Source organism: Macaca mulatta, chromosome 20 (genome assembly GCF_049350105.2).
Source record: "Macaca mulatta isolate MMU2019108-1 chromosome 20, T2T-MMU8v2.0, whole genome shotgun sequence".
In the NCBI taxonomy this organism is placed as follows: domain Eukaryota; kingdom Metazoa; phylum Chordata; class Mammalia; order Primates; family Cercopithecidae; genus Macaca; species Macaca mulatta.
This window is the reverse complement of record NC_133425.1, coordinates 28,122,584-28,146,968: the sequence shown is the minus strand read 5'-3', so window position 1 is coordinate 28,146,968 and position 24,385 is coordinate 28,122,584. Positions and strand designations below refer to the sequence as shown.

The following is a 24,385-nucleotide window of genomic DNA, read 5'->3' as shown; positions in this document are numbered from 1 at the left end:
GGCCACCACACCTGGCTAATTTTTGTATTTTTTGTAAAGACTGGGTTTCACCATGTTGCCCAGGTAGATTTTGAACTCCTGGGCTCAAGCAATCCACCCACCTCAGTCTCTCAAATTGTTGGGATTACAGGCGGCCTTGTATGTCTGTCTTTATGCCAGTACCACGCTGTTTTGATTGTGGTAGCTTAGTAGTAAGTTTTGAAATCAGGAAATGAGAGTCCTCCTGGTTTCTTCTTTTTCTGCACACCTTTTTTTCCTCTTTTTTTGGCATCATTTAGGATGTCTTGTGATTCCACATAAATTTTAGGATGGGTTTTTCTATATCTGCAACAATATTAATACCATTTGGATTTTGATACAAATTGCATTGAAACTGTAGATTGCTCTGGGTAGTACTGTCATCTTAACAATATTAAATCTTACATTCAGGCCAGGCGCGGTGGCTCACACCTGTAATCCCAGCAGTTTGGGAGGCTGAGGCAGGCAGATCACTTGAGGTCAGGAGTTCAAGACCAGCCCTGCCAACATGGTAAAATCCTGTCTCTACTAAAAATACAAAAAAAAAAAAAATTTAGCTGGGTGTGGTGCCACATGCCTGTAGTTCCCGCCACTCAGGAGGCTGAGGCAGGAGAATCACTTGAACCCAGGAGGCAGAGGTTGCAGTGAGCCGAGATTGCATCACTGCACTCTAGCCTGGGCGACAGAGCAAGACTCTGTCTCAAAAAACAAACAATAAATCTTACATTCTATGAACATAGGATATCTTTTTATTTATGTCTCTTTAATTTTTTGTAGTTTTCAATTACAAATATTTTGTCTCATTGGTTACATTTATTCCTATTTGATTCCTTCTCGTGGCTTTTTTTTTTTTTTTTTTTTTGGAGATGGAATTTCACTCTTTTTGCCCAAGCTGGAGTGCAGTGGCACGATCTTGGCTCACTGTAACCTCCGCCTTCTGGGTTCAAGCGATTTTCCTGCCTCAGCCTCCCAAGTGGCTGGGATTACAGGCATCCACCTCCATGCCCAGCAAATTTTTTTTCTTTTTTTTTTTTTTTGGAGACCTAGTTTTGCTCTTATTGCCCAGGCTGGAGTTGATCTCGGCTCACCGCAACCTCCGCCTCCCGGGTTCAAGCAATTATCTTGCCTTAGCCTTCCAAGTAGCTGGGATTACAGGCATGTACTACCACGCCCAGCTAATTTTATTTGTATTTTTAGTAGAGACAGAGTTTCTCCATGTTGGTCATGCTGCTCTCGAATTCCTGACCTCAGGTGACCCGCCCGCCTTGGCCTCCCAAAGTGCTGCGATTACAGGTGTGAGCCATCGTACCCGGCCGCTTGGTATTTTAAATAGAGTTGTTTTCTTAATTTCTCTTTGGGATTATTCAGCGTTACTGTAAAGAAACGCAACTGATTTTTGTGTGTTGACTTTGTATGCTGCAACTTTGTTGAATTCATTTATTAGCTCTAATAGTTGTGTGTGTATATAAACCTTATGTTCTTATAAGATCATGTCATCTGCAAGTACAGATAATTTTACTTTTTCCTTTCCAATTCGGGTACTTTTTACTTATTTTTCTTGCTTAATTTCTCTGGCTAAAAATTCCAATACTATGTTAAATAGAAGTGGCCAAAGTGGTTGTTCTTGTTTTGTTCCTGATCTTATGGGGAAAATTTTCAGTCTTTCATCATTGAATATGATGTTAACTCTGTTTTTCACGTATGGCCTTTACCATGTTGAGGAAAATTCTTCTAGTTCTAGTTTTATTTTGGGTCTGGTTCTCTCACCCAGGCCGGAGTGCAGTGGCCTGATAATGGCTCCCTGCAGCCTCCACCTCCTGGGTTCAAGCCATCCTCCCACCTCAGCCTCCCAAGTAGCTGGGACTACAGGCATGCACCACCATGCCCAGCTTAATTTTTGCTTTTGGTAGAGACATGGTTATGCCATGTTGCCAAGGCTGGTCTTGAACTCCTGAGCTCCAGCGATCCACCTGCCTCGGCCTCCCAAAGTACTAGGGTTACAGGCATGAGCCACTGTGCCCGGCTGAGTGTTTTTTTTAAATCTTGAAAGAGTATTGGATTTTGCCAAATACTTTTTCTGCATCAACTGAGACAATTATAAGTTTTTTCCCTTTATTCTATTAATGTGGTATATGACATTGATTAATTTTCATATGTTAAAATATCTTTGCATTCCAGGAATAAATCCAACTTGTTCATGGATAAAATACTTTTTTTTTTTCCTGAGACAGAGTCTTGCTCTCCAGCCCAGGCTGGAGTGCGGTGGCGCAACCTTGGCTCACTGCAACCCCCACCTCCTGGGTTCAGGCAGTTCTCCTGCCTCAGCCTCCTGAGTAGCTGGGATTTACAGGCATGTGCCACCATGCCCGGCTAATTTTTGTATTCTTTTTTTTTTTTTTTTGAGAAGGAGTCTCACTCTGTCGCCCAGGCTGGAGTGCAGTGGCGCGATCTCGGCTCACTGCAAGCGCCGCCTCCCGGGTTCACACCATTCTCCTGCCTCAGCCTCCTGAGTAGCTGGGACTACAGACGCCCGCCACCACACCCGGCTAATTTTTTGTATATTTAGTAGAGATGGGGTTTCACTGTGTTAGCCAGGATGAAACTGGCTAACACGGTCTCCTGACCTCGTGATCCGCCTGCCTTGGCCTCCCAAAGTGCTGAGATTACAGGCGTGAGCCACCGCGCCCCGCCCATTTTTTGTATTCTTAATAGAGAGGGAGTTTCACCATGTTGGCCAGGCTGGTCTCAAACTCTTGACCTCATGATTCGCCCACCTCAGCATCCCAAAGTGCTGGGATTACAGGCATAAGCCACCAGGCCCAGCCCCATAAAATCCTTTTAATATGCTGCTGAAATTGGTCCCCTATTATATATATATAAAATATATTTAAATATGTATTAAATATATAATATACAAATATATATTAAATATGTATAATATATAAATATATATATATTTTTTGAGATGGAGTCTCACTCTGTCACCAGGCTGGAGTGCAGTGGCACGATCTCGGCTCACTGTAACCTCCGCCTTTCGGGTCCAAGTGATTCTCCTGCCTCAGTCTCCTGAGCAGGTGGGACTACAGGTGTGCGCCACCACGCCCAGCTACTTTTTGTACTTTTCGTAGATACGGGGTTTCACCATGTTGGCCAGATTGGTCTCGATCTCTTGACCTCGTGATCCGCCTGCCTCGGCCTCCCAAAGTGCTGAGATTACAGGCGAGAGCCACCGCGCCGGGCCGTATATATATATATTTTTTGAAACAGAGTCTCACTTGTTAACCCAGGCTGGAATGCAGTGGCACAATCTTGGCTCACTGCAACCTCCACCTCCCAGGTTCAAGCAATTTTGTATTTTCAGTAGAGATGGAGGTTCACCATGTTGCCCAGGCTGGTCTCAAACTCCTGACCTCAAGTGATCCACATGCCTAGGCCTCCCAAAGTGCTGGAGTTACAGGCGTAAGCCACTGGGGATATGTTTTAGTCCCCAGCAGGATCTGTTTTGGTCCAGTTTATGGAGGAGGAGGAAGGAGGAGAGGGAGGAGGAGGTGGAGGAGGAGAGAGGTCCCAAGGAGGCCTCCCATCAAGTTCCATTCCCAAGGCAATGCTTCCCTGCTGATGCTCAGCCAGCAGTGAAAGAGTGCTGCACACCCAGCCACAAACACGAATGAAATCATGTTCTTCACTCCAGCATGGATGCAGCTGGAGGTCATTATCCTTTTTTTTTTTTTTTTTTTTTTTTTGAGACGGAGTCTCGCTCTGTCGCCCAGGCTGGAGTGCAGTGGCGCGATCTCGGCTCACTGCAAGCTCCGCCTCCCGGGTTCACGCCATTCTCCTGCCTCAGCCTCCCGAGTAGCTGGGACTACAGGCGCCCACAACCGCGCCCGGCTAATTTTTTGTATTTTTAGTAGAGACGGGGTTTCACCGTGGTCTCGATCTCCTGACCTTGTGATCCGCCCGCCTCGGCCTCCCAAAGTGCTGGGATTACAGGCGTGAGCCACCGCGCCCGGCTGGAGGTCATTATCCTAAGCAAATTAACCCAGGAACAGAAAACCAAGGACTGCGTGTTCTTACTTATAAATGAGATCTAAACATTGAGTACCCATGGCCGGGCGCAGTGGCTCACACCTATGATCCCAGCACTTTGGGAGGCTGAGGCAGGCAGGTCATCTAGGTCAGGAGTTCAAGATCAGCCTGGCCAACATGGCGAAACTCTGTCTCTACAATAATACAAAAATTAGCCGGGCATGATGGCGGGTGCCTATAATCCCAGCTACTCGAGCGGCTGAGGCAGAAGAATCGCTTGAACCCGGGAGGTGGAGGTTGCAGTGAGCCGAGATTGCACGATTGCACTTCAGCCTGGGTGACAGAGCGCAACTCCATCTCAAAAAAAAAAAAAAATGAGTACACACATGGACATAAAGATGGGAACAATAGACACCAGGGCCTCCTAGAGTGGGGAAGGACAGTGGAGAGTAAGAATTGAAAAACTATTGGGTATTATGCTCACTACCTGGATGACAGGATCATTCATAGCCCAGACTTCAGCATCATGCAGTATACACGGGTAACGAAGCCCCACACGCCTCCCTGAATCTAAAATAAAAACTAGGAGACCAGGCTCAGTGGCTCACATCTATAATCCCAGCACTTTGGGAGGCCAAGGTGGGAGGATGGCTTGAGCCAAGGAGTTCGAGACCAGCCTTGGCAACATAGAGAGACCCCCACCTTTAAAAAAAATTAGCAGGGTGTGGTGGAACGTGCTATAGCACCAGCTACTCAAGAGGCTGAGGTGGGAGGATTGCTTGAACCTGGAGGGGTGAGGCTGCAGTGAGCTGTGATCAAGCTACTGCACTCTAGCCTGGGCAACAAAGCAACACTCCATCTCAAAAAATAATAATAATATGGCCGGGCACGGTGGGTGGCTCATGCCTGTAACCTCAGCACTTTGGGAGGCCAAGGTGGCTGAATCACCTGAGCTCAGGAGTTCAAGACCAGCCTGGTCAACATGGCGAAACCCTGTCTCTACTAAAAATACAAAAATTAGCTGGGTATAGCAGCAGACGCCTGTAATCTTAGCTACTTGGGAGGCTGAGGCAGGAGAATCCCTGGAACCCGGGAGGCAGAGGTTGCATTGAGCCGAGATTGCACCACTGCACTCCAGCCTGAGCGACAGAGCAAGACTCCATCTCGAGAAAATAATAATTTTTAAAATTATATTTTTTAAAAATGCAGCATGGCCTGCGAAACGCAGAGCAACACAGCAAGACCCTCTTCTGGGTCACAGGTGAGACTTCCCCATGCACCCGTCAGACCTCAGGTTTCTCTCATCACTTTTCCCAAGCCCCCCACCTTTTTTTTTTTTTTTTTTTGAGACTGAGTCTGGCTCTGTCATGCAGGCTGGAGTGCAGTGGCATGATCTTGGCTTACTGCAGCCTCCGCCTCCCAGATTCAAATGGTTCTCCTGCCTCAGCCTCCCTAGTAGCTGGGATTACAGGCGTGCATCACCACACCCAGCTAATATTTTTTTTTGAGATGGAGTTTTGGTCTTGTTGCCCAGGCTAGAGTGCATTGGCACGATCTCGGCTCACCACAACCTCCGCCTCCCAGGTTCAAGTGATTCTCCTGCCTTAGCCCCCAGAGTAGCTTGGATTACAGGCATGCGCCACCACACCCGGCTAGTTTTGTATTTTTAGTAGAGATGGGATTTCTCCATGTTAGTCAGGCTGGTCTCGAACTCCCAAACTCAGGTGATCTGCCCGCCTTGGCCTCCCAAAGTGCTGCCATTACGGGAGTGAGCCATCGCTCCTGGCTCTAATTTTTGTATTTTTAGTAGAGATGGGGTTTCGCCATATTGGCCAGGCTGGTCTCGAACTCCTGACCTCAGGTGATCCTCCCACCTTGGCCTCCCAAAGTGCTGGGATTACAGGTATGAGCTACCTCGCTCGACCTCCCCAAGCCTTTTAAAATAGAATCAAGGCTCTATTTCTTCAACCCTCCTTTGTCCACAAGATGACAGTTCTTGGGAATAACCACTCCCAAGTTTTTAGATTCTTCTCACTATTGCCCTCAACTTCCTCGTAACCCCAACCTCTCCCAGAATTGCCTGCATATGAGATAGAAGGTCTCAGACAAATGGATGGAAGTGTTTTGTTTTATTTTACTTTATTTTATTCTATTCTATTTTATTTTTTTGAGATGGAGTCTCACTTTGTCACCAGGCTGGAGTGCAGTGGCACAATCTCGGCTCACTGCAACCTCTGCCTCCCAGATTCAAGCGATTCTCCTGCCTCAGCCTCCCAAGTAGCTGGGACTACAGGTGCGTGCCACCACACCCAGCTAATTTTCTGTATTTTTAGTAGAGACTGGTTTTCACCATGTTGGCCAGGATGGTCTCCATCTCTTGACCTCATGGTCTGCCCATCTCAGCCTCCCAAAGTGCTGGGATTACAGGCGTGAGCCACCACACCCGGCCAGGAAGTGTCTATTAATAATAGTCCATCTGGCTGGGCATGGTAGCTCATGCCTGTAATCCCAATACTTTGGGAGGCTGAGGCAGGTGAATCACCTGAGGTCGGGAGTTTGAGACCAGCCTAACATGGAGAAACCCCGTCTCTACTAAAAATACAAAATTAGCCGGGCATGGTGGCGCGTGCTTGTTGTAATCCCAGCTACTCGGGATGCTGAGGCATGAAAATGCTTGAATCTGGGAGGCAGAGGTTGCAGTGAGCCGAGATCGCGCCACTGCACTCTATCCTGGGCGATGGAGTGAGACTCCATCTCAAAATAATAATAATTGTTCTTGGTTCTTCCTTGTATAAATGGTGTTCCATGACAGGTGGTGGCTGGTTCATCCCACAACTCTATCTCTGAGAGCCTTTCCAGAGGTAACCATTGGATTTACGATTAATCTAAACACTTTATCCATTCTTCTCATTTTGACACGCAGAATATTAAGAAGAAATATATTCAACAGTTGAGATTTAATAAAATTGATCATTTTTACTGCTTCAACAAGGACATTCTGAAATGAAACTGCAGCCAGGTGTGGTGGCTCAAACCTAGAATCTCAACACTTTGAGAGGCCAAGGTGGGAAGATCGCTTGAGCCCAGGAGTTCAAGACAAGCCAGGGCAACATAGTGAGGCCCTCATCTTTACAATAAATAAATAAATAAATAAACATTACACGGGCATGGTGGTACACACCTGTAGTCCCAGCTACTTGAGAGGCTGAGGTAGGAGGATTACTTGAGCCCAGGAGTTCGAGGCTGCAGTGAACCCAGATTATGTCACTGCACTCCAGCCTAGGCGACAGAGCAAGAACCTCTCTCAAAATAATAAAGGACGAAAGAGAGAGAGAAACAAGACTTGCCTTTCCTTTTTTTTTTTTTTTTTTTAAATACCGTGAGCACGTACTAGTGCCAGTTTTCTATCCCAGCCCCAAATCCATTCATTGCCCCATTTGCTACCAGATGTGGAACTGGCAAACATTTCTTCTTTGCCAGTAGAGGGCGCAGGAGGGACGCTACAGGACGAAGGGGCTTGTCCTAGTTCCTCCTCTCTCCCATCCTCCCCCCACCCCCACCCCCCCACGCCGTGGCAGGCATCCCTGCACCGGACACACAGTGGCATTCAACTTCCTGCCTGCCGGCCGCAGGGCCTGGTTCCCAGCCTGTCAACCTTGGCACCCCAGCACCCCAGTGGGAGGGGTTTCTGCTTGTGATCCCCTGGCCACCAGCCTTGACCAGCTGGTTGCGGACCAGCTGTGACCTGTGGCAACCCAGCCAACCTCACCATCCAGTGGGCTGCAGCCACCTCTCTCCAGTGAGGTCTGAGCCCCAGCCTTAAGGAGGCTACCCCTTCCAGGTTTGTTCTTTCTCTGGGCTCTCTCCCTCACCCTTTAGGTATTTTTTTGGTGGTTGTTGTTGTTTGTGTGTGTGTGTTTTGTTTTCGTTTTGTTTTTTTTTTGAGACAGAGTCTCCCTCTGTCACCCAGGCTGGAGTGCAGTGGCGTGATCTCGGCTCACTGCAACCTCTGCCTCCTGGGTTCAAGAGATTCTCCTGCCTCACCCTCCGGGGTAGCTGGGACTACAGGTGCATGCCACCACACCCAGCTAATTTTCATATTTTTAGGAGAGTCCGGGGTAGCTGGGACTACAGGTGCATGCCACCACACCCAGCTAATTTTTATATTTTTAGGAGAGACAGAGTTTCACTATGTTGGCCAGGCTGGTCTCAAACTCCTGACCTCGTTCATGATCTGCCTGTCTCAGCCTCCCAAAGTGCTGGGACCGCGCCCGGCCCTATGGGTGTTTTTTAGAGTTCTCTTTGATTCACACTTAGTTGCAATCCCCTGTAAATAGTTCATTGTTCTTCTGTTAAAACTTCCCTGATTAAATGACTCTGGTTTCCACCTTGTGACTGGATCCCGATCGATGCAGCATTAGTACAAGAGGGGTGCCTGGAGATAGATCCACAAGGATAGCATTTGGGGACTGGTATATCCATGCCCTTGGGTTTGAGCTTTGTCTGAGCTCCAAGGGAATGGGAACTGGACGTTAGTAATCTGTGATGTGTTGTGGCATCGAGTTAATCAGACTGTCGCCTACGGCTTGTCTTTATGAAGTACCAACTCCAGCACATGCCCCGGGAACCCAAGTAGCTGCTGTACTTGACTGTGATGTCAATAACGATGACTGTAAGGGCCATGGCGTGGGATGGATTCTTCTCAGTGCACTGCGTCACTTCTAGAAAGAAAACCAGAAGCTTGGCTGGGCATGGTGGCTCACGCCTGTAATCCCAGCACTTGGGAAGGCGAAGGCAGGTGGATCACGAGGTCAGGAGAGCAAGACCATCCTAGCCAACATGGTGAAACCCTATCTCTACTAAAAAATTAACTGGGTGTGGTGGCACACACCTGTAGTCCCAGCTACTCGGGAGGCTGAGGCAGGAGAATTGCTTGAACCTGGGAGGCGGAGGTTGCAGTGAGCCGAGATCGCGCCGTTGCCCTCCAGCCTGGTGACAGAGCAAGACTCCGTCGCACCAAAAAAGAAAAAAAAAACCGACAAACTTGGGTCCTTAAACTCTCAGCGCATGTCACAATCTGGGAACCAGGAATATTCGCAGGTAAGCCCTGAAAATATCGATTATTTCTTTTTTTTTTTTTTTTTTTTTTTTTTTTTTTTTTTGAGACAGAGTCTCGCTCTGTAGCCCAGGCTGGAGTGCAGTGGCCGGATCTCAGCTCACTGCAAGCTCCGCCTCCCGGGTTCACGCCATTCTCCGGCCTCAGCCTCCCGAGTAGCTGGGACTACAGGCGCCTGCCACCTCGCCCGGCTAGTTTTTTGTATTTCTTAGTAGAGACGGGGTTTCACCGTGTTAGCCAGGATGGTCTCGATCTCCTGACCTCGTGATCCGCCCGTCTCGGCCTCCCAAAGTGCTGGGATTACAGGCTTGAGCCACCGCGCCCGGCCTCGATTATTTCTTGTAGCCAAAAGACTGATTTTGCTGAAAGTGGAAAACAAAAACATAATTGTGTGGAGGAATCCTGCTTCCAAGATGGAGAAACAGACAATTTCCCCTCCCAGGGAGAAGTAAAACTGTCTTTTTTCACAGAGGACATGATCATCTATGTGTAGAATATCTGATGAAAGCTACAAAAATGTTCCAAGAACTGATAAGTGATTTTAGAAAGGGAGTAGAATACAAATCAATATACTCTTTCTAAAATATATGTGGGCTAGGCTGGGCACGGTGGCTCACGCCTGTAATGCCAGCATTTTGGGAGGCCAAGGCAGGAGGATCACTTGAGGTCAGGAGTTCGAGACCAGCCTGGCCAACATGGTGAAACCCAGTCTCTACTAAAAATATAAAAATTAGCTTGGCGTGGTGGCGGGCACCTGTAATGCCAGCTACTCAGGAGACTGAGGTGGGAGAATCGCTTGAACCGTGGAGGCAGAAGTTTCAGTGAGCAGAGATCGCACCACCGCACTCCAGCTAGGGCAACACAGCAAGACTTCGTCTTGGGGGAAAAAAAAAGGCACTTAAGAGAATGAAAAGATAAGCCATAAATTGGGAGAGAATCTTTGCAATAATAAGTAACAAAAACAATAATAATATCTGGGCCGGGCAGAGTGGCTCACACCTATAATCCCAGCACTTTGGGAGGCCAAGGCAGGCGGATCACAAGGTCAAGAGTTTGAGACCAGCCTGGCCAACATGATGAAACCCTGTCTCTACTAAAAATATAAAATGTAGCCGGACATGGTGGACACACCTGTGATCCCAGCTACTCGGGAGGCTGAAGCAGGAGAATTGCTTGTACCCGGGAGGCGGAGGTTGCAGTGAACAGAGATTGCGCCACTGCACTCCAGCCTGAACGACAAGCGAGACTCCATCTCAAAAAAAAAAGCCTATGGTTATTAACTGTATGATTCATCAGTAGGTACTTTGCAGACATTTTTGAATCTGTCATAAGATATTGAACCAGTACTGTCAATTGGGAACTTCATTTGCTTGTGTGGACTTAACTGTGATTAGTTCCATAAATTTTTGTTAGAAATACAAGCTGAATATTCTTTTTTTTTTGAAATGGAGTCTCGCTTTGTCGCCCAGGCTGGAGTGCGGTGGTGCGATCTCGGCTCACTGCAAGCTCCGCCTCCCGGGTTCACGCCATTCTCCTGCCTCAGCCTCCCGAGTAGCTGGGACTACAGGCGTCCGCCACCACGCCTGGCTAATTTTTTGTATTTTTAGTAGAGACAAGGTTTCACCGTGTTAGCCAGGATGGTCTCGATCTCCTGACCTCGTGATCCACCCGCCTTGGCCTCCCAAAGTGCTGGGATTACAGGTGTGAGCCACTGCGCCCGGCTACAAGCTGAATATTCTGACTTGCGGTGCCATACAGCAGTTTGATGTTTTGGCCGTGCTAAATTTTATGTTTTTGTTTTGTTTTGTTTTTTAAGACAGAGTCTCACTCTGTCACCCAGGTTGGAGTGCAGTTGTGTGATCTTGGCTCACTGCAACCTCTGCCTCTCATGCTCAGGCGACCCTTGCACCTTAGCCTCCTAAGTAACTGGGACTACAGGCATGTGCCACCATGCCTGGCTAGTTTTTGCATTTTTTTTTGCCGAGACAGGGTTTTGCCATGTTGCCTGGGCTGGTCTTGAACTCCTGGGCTCAAGCAATCTGTCTGTGTCGGCCTCCCAAAGTGCTAAGGTTATACATGTGAGCCACCACACACAGCCATACGGTTTTTAACTCTGGGCTGAGATTGAAAATTTTTTTCGTTTTCTTTTTTTTGTTGTTGTTTGTTTGTTTTTTTGAGACTGAGTCTCATTCTGTCACCCAGGCTAGAGTGCAGTGGTGCACTCCAGCCTGGCTCACTGCAATCTCTGCCTCCTGGGTTCAAGGGATTTTCCTGCCTCAGCCTCCCAAGTAGCTGGGATTACAGGCGCCCACCACCACACCCGGCTAATTTTTTTTGTATTTTTAGTAAAGACGGGGTTTCACTGTGTTGGCCAGGCTGGGAACTCCTGACCTCAGGTAATCCACCCGCTTCGGCCTCCCAGATTGCTGGTATTACAGACGTGAGCCACTGCACCCGGCCTGAAATTTTTCTAAATAAGAACCAGGCCAGGTGCAGTGGCTCATGCCTGTAATACCAGCACTTTCTGAGGCCGAGATGGGCAGATCACTTGAGGACCATACTGGCTAATACGGTGAAACTGCGTCTCTACTAAAAATACAAAAAATTAGCTGGGCGTGGTGGCATGTGCCTGTTGTCCCAGCTACTCCAGAGGCTTAGGCAGGAGAATCGCTTGAACCCGGGAGGCGGAAGTTGCAGTGAGCCTAGATCATGCCACTGCACTCCAGCCTGGGCAACAGAGTGAGACTCCGTCTCAAAAAAAAAAAAAGAACCACACATAACCACTGCTATCAAACACTGAGAGGCTTTGGTAGCTAGCTTTTGAAGCAGGCTTGATAATATCTCTTAATAATTCAACCTAAAATTATAAGGCAAAACAGGACTTATATGTTTAACATATGCTGCTGTAAAGTAACTTTGTTGATGGTATATTGTTTGAATAACAAGCGATGTCAAGCTGCCTTATATACAGCCCATCATATCAAAAGTTAAAGAGCAAGATGTCCATTCCCACATGAATTTTCAGGAGCTACATTTCCAATCTCAAACTGTAGTTCCAGCAGCATTTTTAGGACTTCAGTGAAATTGAGACACATCTCAAGTGATTAAACCACAATGTAGTGACATGCTAAAAGGCAAATATCAAGAGAAAAAGTCAATCCAAACAGATTTTTTTTTGTTTTTGAGACAGGGTTTTGCTCTGGTGCCCAGGCCGGAGTGCAGTGGCACGATCTCAGCTCACTGCAACCTCTGCCTCCCAAGTTCGAATGACTCTTGTGCCTCAAGTCGCTGGAATTACAGGCACATGCCCCCATGCCTGGCTAATTTTTTTGTATTTTCAGTAGAGACGGGGGTTTTGCCATGTTGCCTAGGCTGGTCTGGGACTCCTGGCCTCAAGCGATCCACCTACCTTGGCCTCTCAAAGTACTGGGATTAAGTGAGCCACTGCACCTGGCCAGAATCCAAATAGAATTCTATAAATGCCTTTCAAATGATGAATGTGCTCGTGACATCATATGCTTGTGGATTGCTATCTGTATTTGGCAATACCTATCTGCAGGAAAAACTATTTTTGCCAAATCTCATTACAGATTAGAATTAACAGGTAAACATTTGTCATGGATTTTGATGATAAGGAACACTGACTTTGTTCTTTTTTTGTTTTGTTTTGTTTTTTGAGATAGAGTCTCGCTCTGTCACCCAGGCTGGAGTACAGTGGTGTGATCTCGGCTCACTGCCACCTCTGCCTCCTGAGTTCAGGCAATTCTCGTGCCTCAGCCTCCCCAGCAGCTGGGATTACAGGCATGCACCACCATGTCTGGGTAATTTTTGTATTTTTAGTAGAGACTGGGTTTTGCCATGTTGGTCAGGCTGGTCTCAAACTCCTGGCCTCAAGTGATCTGCCCGCCTTGACCTCCCAAAGTGCTGGGATTACAGGTGTGAGCCACCACGCCTGGCCTGGGAACACTAACTTTGAACCGCAATTAAGCAAAATGTTATACACACACAAAGAGAATTCAATTCTTCTCTTTACTAGACCTCTATTTAAATATTATACACGGCCGGGCGCGGTGGCTCAAGCCTGTAATCCCAGCACTTTGGGAGGCCGAGGCGGGTGGATCACGAGGTCAGGAGATCGAGACTATCCTGGCTAACATGGTGAAACCCCGTCTCTACTAAAAATACAAAAAACTAGCCGGGCGTGGTGGCGGGCGCCTGTAGTCTCAGCTACTTGGGAGGCTGAGGCGGGAGAATGGCGTGAACCCGGGAGGCGGAGCTTGCAGTGAGCCGAGATCATGCCACTGCACTCCAGCCTGGGAGACACAGCGAGACTCCGTCTCAAAAAAAAAATATATATATATATTATACTCAATTATTATACGTCTAATTTCAACAATAAAAAAATGTGTTTTCTCTCGCTATGGAAATTACCTACATAATATACGAATTTTTTTTTTGAGACAGCGTCTTGCTCGGTCGCCCAGGCTAGAGTACAATGGCGTGATCTCGGCTCACTGCAACCTCTGCCTCCCAGGTTCAAGCGATTCTCCTGCCTCAGCCTCCCGAGTTGCTGGGACTACAGGCGCCCGCCACCACACCCAGCTAACTTTTATATTTTTAATAGAGATGGGTTTTCACCTTGTTGGCCAGGATGGTCTCGATCTCTTGACCTCATGATCCGCCCTCCTCAGCCTCCCAAAGTGTTCGGATTACAGGCGTGAGCCACTGCACCTGGCCATAATATACTAATATTTATCTGTTGTCGTACGACATCTAAAATATTTACTATTTGGCCCTTTACAAAAAACATTTGCCAACCCCTGCTCTAGAAAATGCAAATTGGGTCGGGCATGGTGGCTCACACCTGTAATCCCAGCACTTTGGGAGGCTGAGGCGGGCAGATCACCTGAGGTCAGGAGTTCTAAAGTAGCCTGGCCAACGTGGTGAAACCCCGTCTCTACTAAAAATACCAAAATTACCTGGGTGTGGTAGTGGGTGTCTGTAATCCCAGCTACTCAACCCGGGAGGCGGAGGTTGCAGTGAGCTGAGACTGCGCCATTGCACTCCAGCCTGGGTGACAAGAGCGAAACTCTGTCTCGAAAAGAAAGAAAAAGAAAATACAAATCAACTTATGGTGACAGAAAGCAGATCAGTGGTTTCTTGGGTGTGAGGGGTCAAGGAGGGGCAGGTGGGAGAGATTACAGTCACAAGGAGACTTCTGGGTGAGGCATACATTCACTATCACGATTGTGGTAATGACTTCACAGGTATAAATGTAAAATATATGTCAAAACATCAAATTCTGCCTGGACACAGTGGCTTATGCCTGTAATCCCAGCACTTTGGGAGGCTGTGGCAGGAAGATTTGCTTGAGGCCAGGAGTTTGAGACTAGCTTGGGTAATATTGTGAGACCATGTCTTTACCAAAAAAAGTTTTTTTTTTGTTAATTAGCTGGGCATGGTTGTGCACACTTGTAGTCCTAGCAACTCTGAAGGCTGAGGCGGGAGGATGGCTTGAGCCCAGGAGTCCGAGGCTGCAGTGAGCTATAATTGCACCAGTGCACTCCAGCCTGAGCAACGGAGCAAGACCTTGTCCAAAAAAAAAAAAAAAAAAAAAAGCTGGGCACAGTGGCTCACACCTGTAATCCCAGCACTTTGGGAGGCTGAGGCAGGTAGATCACCTGAGGTCAGGAGTTCGAGACCAGCCTGGCCAACATGGTGAAACCCCATCTCTACTAAGAATCCAAAAATTAGCCAGGTGTGGTAGCATGCACCTGTAATCCCAGCTACTCAGGAGGCTGAGGGAAGAGAATTGCTTGAGCCCGGGAGGCGGAGGTTGCAGTGAGCCAAGATCACACCACTGTACTCCTGCCTGGTTGATAGAGCGAGACTCCGTCTCAAGAAAAAAAAAAAAAAAAAACCTTGCTCTAGTAGCCAAAAACCTAAGTTGAGTTGCCACAATGAAGAGTCATAGTGTCTCGCCCAGATTTTAGACCTAAGTCAGCATAGATCCAGAGGAGTCACTTAATTGGAGAGAAGATTGGTTCTCCCTGAGAGAGGAACTATGCCCTGTTTACTAGAGTGTGCATCAGGGAGAAGAAAATACCCAGACCTTTTGAGGATTCCTAGACATTGGCTCTGAATTAATGCCAATTTCTGAGGATCCAGCATGCCACTGTGGCTCATCACTAAAAGTAGGGGCTTAAAGACAGATGGTCAGGTGCTAGACGGAGTCTTAGCTCAGCCCCAACTCACACCAACTCACAGAGGGCTCAGTTGTTCTATGGTCCCACCCTGTGGTTATTTCCAAATTTCTGAGAGTATAATAGGAATAACCATCAATGGCAACTGACAAATCCCACACTGGCTCTCCCACCCCTGGAGTGAGAGAATCATGGTGGAAAGGGCTAAGGGAAAGTCCCTGGAACTTCCACTTCCTGTCAAGACAGTTAACCAGAGGACCGGGTGCGGTAGCTCACGCCTGTAATCCCATCGCTTTGGGAGGCCAAGGCGGGCGGATCACGAGGTCAGGAGTTCAAGACCATCCTGGCTAACACAGTGAAACCCCCGTCTCTACTAAAAATACAAAAATTAGCCGGGCGTGGTAGTGGGCGCCTGTAGTCCCAGCTACTCGGGAGGCTGAGGCAGGAGAGTGGCGTGAACTTGGGAGGCGGAGGTTGCAGTGACCCGAGATCATGCCACTGCACTCCAGTCTGGGCGACACAGCAAGACTCTGTCTCAAAAAAAAATAAATAAATAAAAATAAAGTTAACCAGAAACATTATCACATCCCCGGAGAATTGCAGAGACTAGTGCCACCCTCAAAGACTTGAAAGGGGCCAGGTGGGGTGGCTCAGGCCTATAATCCTAGCACTTTGGGAGGCCAAGGCAGGTGGATCACCTGAGGTCAGGAGTTCGAGACCAGCCTGGCCAACATGGTGAAACCCCATCTCTACTAAAAGTACAAAAATTAGCCGAGTGTGGTGGCAGGCACCTGTAATCCCAGCTACTCAGGATGCTGAAGCAGGAGAATCACTTGAACCTGGGAGGTGGAGGCTTCGGTGAGCTGAGATTGTACCACTGTACTCCAGCCTGGGTGAAAGGGTGAAACTCTGTCTCAAAAAAAAAAAAAAAAAAAAAAGACTTGAATGGGCAGGGGTTTGGCATATGCTGGTTGGACGGATCTTAGAGAATGACTGTGGACTATGGGAAACTCATTTAGATGGTGACTCCAATTGCAGCTGCTGCCTCACATGTGGTATCTTTAGACAGCAAAAGAAATCAGCATGAGCCCTAGTGTGGTGCAATGACTTATTAAAGACTCAGTTAAGGCCAGATGTGGTGGCTCACGCCTGTAATCCCAGCACTTTGGGAGGCCAAATCACTTGAGGTCAGATGTTTGAGAACAGCCTGGCCAACATGTAAAACCCCATCTCCACTAAAAATACAAAAATTAGCCGGGCGTGGTGGCGCATGCCTGTAATACCAGCTACTCTGGAGGCTGAGGCAGGAGAATCACTTGAATCTGGGAGGTGAAGGTTGCAGTGAGCCGAGATCATGCCACTGCCCACGCAGTTAAGAAATCACTTTAGAGACCACACCCCAGAAAGAATGGTTTGGGTTTTTTTCCCATACAGAGCCTGGGATTTTTTTTTTTTTTTTTTTTGAGACGGAGTCTCGCTCTGCCGCCCAGGCTGGAGTGCAGTGGCCGGATCTCAGCTCACTGCAAGCTCCGCCTCCCGGGTTTACGCCATTCTCCTGCCTCAGCCTCCCGAGTAGCTGGGACTACAGGCGCCTGCCACCTCGCCAGCTAGTTTTTTGTATTTTTTAGTAGAGACGGGGTTTCACCGTGTTAGCCAGGATGGTCTCGATCTCCTGACCTCGTGATCCGCCCGTCTCGGCCTCCCAAAGTGCTGGGATTACAGGCTTGAGCCACCGCGCCCGGCCTGGGATTGTTTTTTTATAGCATGCACACTACTATCTTTTTTTTTTTTTTTTTTCTTGAAACAGGGTCTCACTCTTGTTGCCCAGTCTAGAGGGCAATGGCACGATCTCGGCTCACTGCAATCTCTGCCTCCTGGGTTCAAGCGATACCGCTGCCTCAGCCTCCCAAGTAGTTGGGATTACAGGCATGTGCCACCACGCCTGGCTAATTTTGTATTTGAGTAGAGACAGGGTTTCTCCATGTTGGTCAGGCTGGTCTCGAACTCCTCACCTGGGGTGATGCGCCCGCCTTGGCCTCTCAAAGCGCTGGAATTACAAGTGTGAGCCACCATGCCTGGCCAACACTGCTGTCTTAATGAGAGACCATTATGTAGTGCTTTTTCCCTTACAGCCAGAATACAAGTCAGAATCAAGGAGAGAGATTAGATCTCATTCTTCTGTTTTTTTTTGTTGTGTTTTGTTTTTTTGAGATGGAGTCTCTGTTGCCCAGGCTGGAGTGCAGTGGCACGATCTCGGCTCACTGCAAGCTCTGCCTCCCAGGTTCATGCCATTCTCCTGCCTCAGCCTCCCGAGTAGCTGGGACTACAGGCGCCCACCACCTCGCCCGGCTAATTTTTTGTATTTTTAGTAGAGATGGGGTTTCACCATGTTAGCCAGGATGGTCTCAATCTCCTGACCTCGTGATCCGCCCACCTTGGCCTCCCAAAGTGCTGGGATTGTAGGTGTGAGCCACCACGCCTAGCTTTTTTTTTTTGTTTGAGACAGACTCTCACTCTGTCGCCCAGGCTGGAGTGCAGTAGCTCATGCAACCTCCACCTTCCAGGTTCAAGCAATTCTTGTGCCTTAGCCTCCCAAGTAGCTGACCGCCACGCCTGGCTAATTTTTTTTTTTTTTTTTTTTTTTTTAAGACGGAGTCTCTGTCACCAGGATGGAGTGCAGTGGTGCGATCTTGGCTCACTGCAATCTCTGCCTCCCAGGTTCATGTGATTCTTGTGCCTCAGCCTCCCGAGTAGCTGGGTTTACAGGCACACGCCACCACACCCAGCTAATTTTTTTTTTTTTGGTACTTTTAATAGAGACGGGGTTTCACCATGTTGGCCAGGATGGTCTTGATCTCCTGACCTCGTGATCCGCCCACCTCCCAAAGTGCTGGAATTACAGGTATAAGCCACCGCACCCAGCCTTTTTTTTTTTTTTTTTTTTTTTTGAAACGGAGTTTCATTCTTGTCCCCCCGGCTGGAGTGCAATGGCACAATCTCAGCTCATCGCAACCTCTGCCTCCTGGGTTCAAGTGATTCTCCTGCCTCAGCCTCCCAAGTAGCTGGGATTACAGGCTTGTGCCACCATGCCCGGCTAATTTTTACATATTTTTTAATAGAGACGGGGTTTCTCCATGTTGGTCAGGCTGGTCTCGAACTCCCGACCTCAGGTGATCCACCTGCCTCGGCCTCCCAAAGTGCTGGGATTACAGGTGTGAGTCACCATGCCTGGACTTTTTTTTTTTTTTTTTTTTTTTTTTTTGAGGTGGAGTTTCGTTCTTGTCACCCAGGCTGGAGTGCAGTGGTGCGATCTCGGCTCACTGCAACCTCCACCTCCCGGGTTTAAGCGATTCTCCTGCCTCAGCCTCCTGAGTAGCTGGGATTACAGGCACCCGCCACCACACCTGGCTGATTTTTATATTTTTAGTAATGAGGGAGTTTCACCATGTGGGCCAGGCTGGTCTCAAACGCCTGACCTCAAGTGATCCACCCACCTCGGCCTCCCAAAGTGCTGGGATGGCAGGTGTGAGCCACCACGCCCAGCCCTCTTTTAGTTATTTTTAAATGTACAATAAATTATTGTTGGCTGTAGTCACCCTGTTGTGCTATCAAGTAATTTTTTTAATCTTTTTTTTTTTTGACAGGGTCTGTCTGTGTTACCCAGGCTGGAGTGCAGTGGTGTGATCTCTGCTCACTGCAGGCTTGACCTCCCAGCAGACTCAAGCAATCCTCCTGCCTCATCCTCCCGAGTAGCTGGGACTACAGGCGTGCACCACCACACCCAGCTAAGATCTTTTTTAAAATGCTTAATCCAGAAGTCATTACAAACAAATACTAGATCTTATTTATTCTATCTAACTATATTTCTGTATGCATTAACCATTCTGCCTTCCCCTCCTCCACTACCCTTCCCAATCTCTGGTAACCATCCTTCTACTCTCTGTCTCCAGGAGTTCAACTGTTTTTCATTTTTGGCTCCCACAAATAAGTGAAAACTTTTGAAGCTTGTTTCTGTGTCCAGCTTATTAGCATCATGACCTCCAGTTCCATTCATGTTGTCACAAATGACAAGATCTCATTCTTTTTTATGGCTGAATAGTACTCCATTACATATATGTACCACATTTTCTTTATGCATTCATCTGTTTTTTTTGTTTTTGTTTTGTTTTGTTTTTGTTTTGAGATGGAGTCTCCACCTGTCGCACAGGCTAGAGTGCAGTGGCATGATCTCAGCTCACTGCAACCTCCGTCCACCTCCCAGGCTCAAGTGATTTCTCCTGCCTCAGCCTCCCAAGTAGCTGGGATTACGGGCGCCCGCCACCAGGCCCGGCTAATTTTTGTATTTTTAGTAGAGACAGGGTTTCACCATGTTGGCCAGGCTGGTCTTGAACTCCTTACCTCAAGTGATCCACCTGCCTCAGCCTCCCAAAATGCTGGGATTACAGGCGTGAGCCACTGCGCCTAGACAATTTTTACTTTTTTTTTTTTTTTTTTGAGACAGAGTCTTGCTCTGTCGCCCAGGCTGGAGTGCAGTGGCGCAGTCTCGACTCACTGCAAGCTCTGCTTCCCGGGTTCATGCCATTCTCCTGCCTCAGCCTCCTGAATAGCTGGGACTACAGGCGCCCACCACCATGCCCAGCTAATTTTTTGGTATTTTTAGTAGAGACGGGGTTTCACCATGTTAGACAGGATGGTCTCAATCTCCTGACCTCGTGATCTGCCCGCCTCGGCCTCCCAAAGTGCTGGGATTACAAGCATGAGCCACCGCACCCGGCAAAATTTTACTATTTTTATGTTTTATTTCCAAAAGCTTTGAACTTTTTACTATTTATGTGCAAATTATTTTTTTTTTGAGACGGAGTTTCACTCTTTTTGCCCAGGCTGGAGTGCAATGGCATGATGTTGGCTCACTGCAACCTCCGTGTCCTGAGTTCAAGCGATTCTCCTGCCTCAGCCTCCCGAGTAGCTGGGATTACAGGCGTGCACCACTACGCCCAGCTAATTTTGTATTTTTAGTAGAGATGGGGTTTCACCATGTTGGCCAGGCTGGTCTCGAGCTCCTGACCTCAAGTGATCCACCCACCTCAGCCTCCCCAAGTGCTGGGATTACAGGCATGAGCCACTGCACTTGGCCTTTTGGAAACATTTGAGAGTAAGTTGCATCTATCACACTCCCTTGCCCCATCATACTTCTTTGTATATTTACTAAGAATATACCTTGGGCTGGGCTTCGTGGCTCACGCCTATAATCTCAGCACTTCGGGAGGCCAAGGCGGGCAAATCACTTGAGGTCAGCCTGGCTAACGTGGTGAAACCCCGTATCTACTAAAAATACAAAAATTAGGCCAGGTGCAGTGGCTCACGCTTGTAATCCCAGCATTTTGGGAGGCTGAGGCAGGTGGATCACCTGAGATCAGGAGTTCAAGACCAGCCTGACTAACATGGAGAAACCCCGTCTCTACTAAAAATACAAAATTAGCCAGGCATGGTGGCACATGCCTGTAATCCCAGTTACTCAGGAGGCTGAGGCAGGAGAATCACTTGAACCCAGGAGGCGGAGGTTGCAGTGAGCTGGGATCTCACCACTGCACTCTAGCCTGGATGACAAGAGGGAGGGAGACTCTGTCTCAGAAAACAAAAAACAAAACAAAACAAGGCCGGGCGCGGTGGCTCAAGCCTGTAATCCCAGCACTTTGGGAGGCCGAGACGGGCAGATCACAAGGTCAGGAGATCGAGACCATCCTGGCTAACACAGTGAAACCCCGTCTCTACTAAAAAATGCAAAAAAACTAGCCGGGCGGGTTGACGGGCGCCTGTAGTCCCAGCTACTCGGGAGGCTGAGGTAGGAGAATGGCGTAAACCCGGGAGGCAGAGCTTGCAGTGAGCTGAGATCCGGCCACTGCACCCCAGCCTGGGCGACAGAGCAAGACTCCATCTCAAAAAAAAAAAAAAAACAACACCCTGGCCAGGCAGGCTCATACCTGTGATCCCAACACTTTGGGAGGCAGAGAGGCAGGTGGATAGCTTGAGGCCAGCAGTTCAAGACCAGCATGGGCAACACAGCAAAACCCCATCTTCACCAAAAAAAAAAAAAACAAGATTTAGCTGGGCGTGGTGGTGCACACCTATAGTTCCAGTCACAACTACTTGGGAGACTGAGGTGGGAGGACCTCTTGAGCCTGGAAAGTGGAGGCTGCATTGAGCCAAGACCCCACTGCTGCATTCCAGCCTGGGTGACAGAGTAAGACCCTGTCTTAACAACCACAAGAAAGAATACATCCTTCCGTATCTCCAGCAGAGTCATAACACATTCAGGAAATTTATCATGGATGCAATACTTTGTAGTCTATATTCCAAATATATCAATTTTCCCCATACTGTCTTGTTTTTATTTTGAGATAGGGTCTGGCTCTGTCATTCAGGCTGGAGTGCAGTGGCGAGATCACGGCTTACTGCAGCCAGGACCTCCTGAGCTCAAGCAATCCTCATTTTCCCCTAACCCCCCCATCACGGGTAACCAATGTGATTAGTTTATGATTTACTCTTGTTTTTTTTTTTTGGCAAAAACCTGCAGATACATTTATGTTTTCTTTTTTTTTTTGAGACGGAGTCTTGCTCTGTCGCCCAGCCCAGGCTGGAGTGCAGTGGCGCAATCTCGGCTCACTGCAAGTTCCGCCTCCCGGGTTCACGCCATTCTCCTGCCTCAGCCTCCCGAGTAGCTGGGACTACAGGCGCCCACAACCGCGCCCGGCTAATTTTTTGTATTTTTAGTAGGGACAGGGTTTCACCGTGGTCTCGATCTCCTGACCTTGTGATCCGCCCGCCTCGGCCTCCCAAAGTGCTGGGATTACAGGCGTGAGCCACCGCGCCCGGCCTACATTTATGTTTTCATATTTCCCCTTCTTCCTTATACAAAAGGTAGCACAGTACCTTTCTTTTTTTTTTTTTTTTTTTTGAGATGGAGTCTGGCTCTGTTGTCCAGGCTGGAGTGCAGTGGCATGATCTCAGCTCACTGCAACCTCCACCTCCCGAGTTCAAGCGATTCTTCTGCCTCAGGCTCCCAAGTAGCTGGGACTATAGGCGCTAGCCACCACAGCCAGCTAATTTTTGTATTATTAGTAGAAACGGGGTTTCACCATATTGGCCAAGCTAGTCTCGAACTCCTGACCTCACGATCCACCCACCTTGGCCGCCCAAAGTGCTGGGATTATAGGTGTGAGCCACTGCGCCCAGCGAAGTTTGCTTTCTTTACATAATATTGTACCTTGAAGGCTGGGCGAGGTGGCTCATGCCTGTAATCCCAGCACTTTGGGAGGCCGAGGCGGGTGGATCACAAGGTCAGGAACTTGAGAGCAGCCTGGCCAATATGGTGAAACTCCATCTCTACTAAAAATACGAAAATTATCCTGGCGTGGTGGCAGGTGCCTGTAGTCCCAGCTATTTGGGAGGCTGAGGCAGGAGAATCGCTTGAATCCGGGAAGTGGAGGTTGCAGTGAGCTGAGATAGTGCCACTGCACTCCAGCCTGGGGGACAGAGCAAGACTCCATCTCAAAAAAAAAAAAAAGAAAAAAAAATATTGTACCTTGGAAGTCATTCCATATTTAATCATAGTGATACATTTTTTTTCCTAGACAAAGTCTCGTTCTTGTTCCCCAGACTGGAGTGCAATGGTGTGACCTTGGCTCACTGCAACCTCCGCCTCCCAGCTTCAAGCAGTTATCCTGCCTCAAGCCTCCTAAGTAACTGGGATTACAGGCACCTGCCACCATGCCTGGCTAATTTTTGTATTTTTAGTAGAAACGGGGTTTTATCATGTTGGCCAGGCTGGTCTCGAACTCCTGACCTCAGGTAATCTGACCGCCTCGGCCTCCCAAAGTGCTGGGATTACACGTGTGAGCCACTGAGCCCCGCCATACTGATAAAATTTTTAAATTGCACACAATAAGACAACATTCCCGTTGTTACCCCAACGACTTAGTGAGGGGGTGGGTGCCTGCCACTGAGCTAGGCATGAGGGATAGAGAAATGCCCTTTATGACCTCAAATTCCAAAAGAAAGGTGAGACAAATATAAACAAAAACAACACACCGCTCTGGGAGCTCAGAGGAGGGACTCAGTAATACAGGATGTTCCAAATAACTGATACTTGGGCTTGAAGAACGAAAAAGTAGAGAATTGTAAGAGAATTCTATGTGAACAGTGCTTGTATGGAAGCGTTGAATAAGGGTGTTACAGTAGGTAGCTAGTGAGACATGAGCCGGGCAGGAGTGCTGCCCCAACCCCACCACCAGGAATGGCAGGCAACCATCAGGTGATGGTCAGGTGGTTGTTAAACTTGTCTCTAAAATAGTAATTGGTTGCAGCCAGCACCAGGGAAAGGCAGTCTCTCAATAGATGGAAAACACTTGAAACTGGTGATCAGCAGCTTCTCGATAAGATCTCAGAAGTTGGGGAAGTGCATCAAGAGGCAAAATGGTGGAGTTTAATGGTACATGCCCTTCCTCCAGGAATGCTAGACCCGTAAAGGAAGACTGCCTCAAGTAGGCATGTGCACAACTTCCGTATACTGAACACACTGTGCTTGTGGCCCCTCCAAGTGCTGGCAGGCCACTGTGCATGTGGACAGCCCACACCAAGGTAAGAATCAGGGGAGAAGAGATGCAAACCCTAAACCCCTGGAAGCATGCCAACGTATGAAACTCCAAGTCAAAGGTCAAACCAGGGACTTGAGTCTGTCAAGTCATTCACTTGGCCCTCTTCCAAGTGTACTTTACTTCCTTTCATTCCTGCTCTAAAACTTTTTAATAAACGTTCATTCCTGCTCTAAAGCTTGCCTGTTTCTCCCTCTGCCTTATGCTCCTTGGTGGAATTCTTTCTTCTGAGGAGGCAAGAATTGAGGTTGCTGTAGACCCCATGCGAATTAGCTGCCACTAGCAAGGGCAAGGCAAGCTATGGAGAAAGAAGTTTCATGGGGCTAAAACTCAGAATTTGAGTGTGGAGCAGGATGGGGTAGATGGAAGAG

The 24,385-nt window shown here is 48.2% G+C and overlaps 1 long non-coding RNA gene across 1 annotated transcript; it reads left to right on the top strand.

Annotated features, from left to right (window-relative positions):
• Window positions 1–18,575: 18,575 nt before the first annotated feature.
• On the top strand, window positions 18,576–24,385 carry LOC144337969 (uncharacterized). Its single transcript, XR_013411675.1, has 2 exons — window positions 18,576–19,711; window positions 23,158–24,385. It is a non-coding gene; the product is annotated as an uncharacterized LOC144337969 (long non-coding RNA).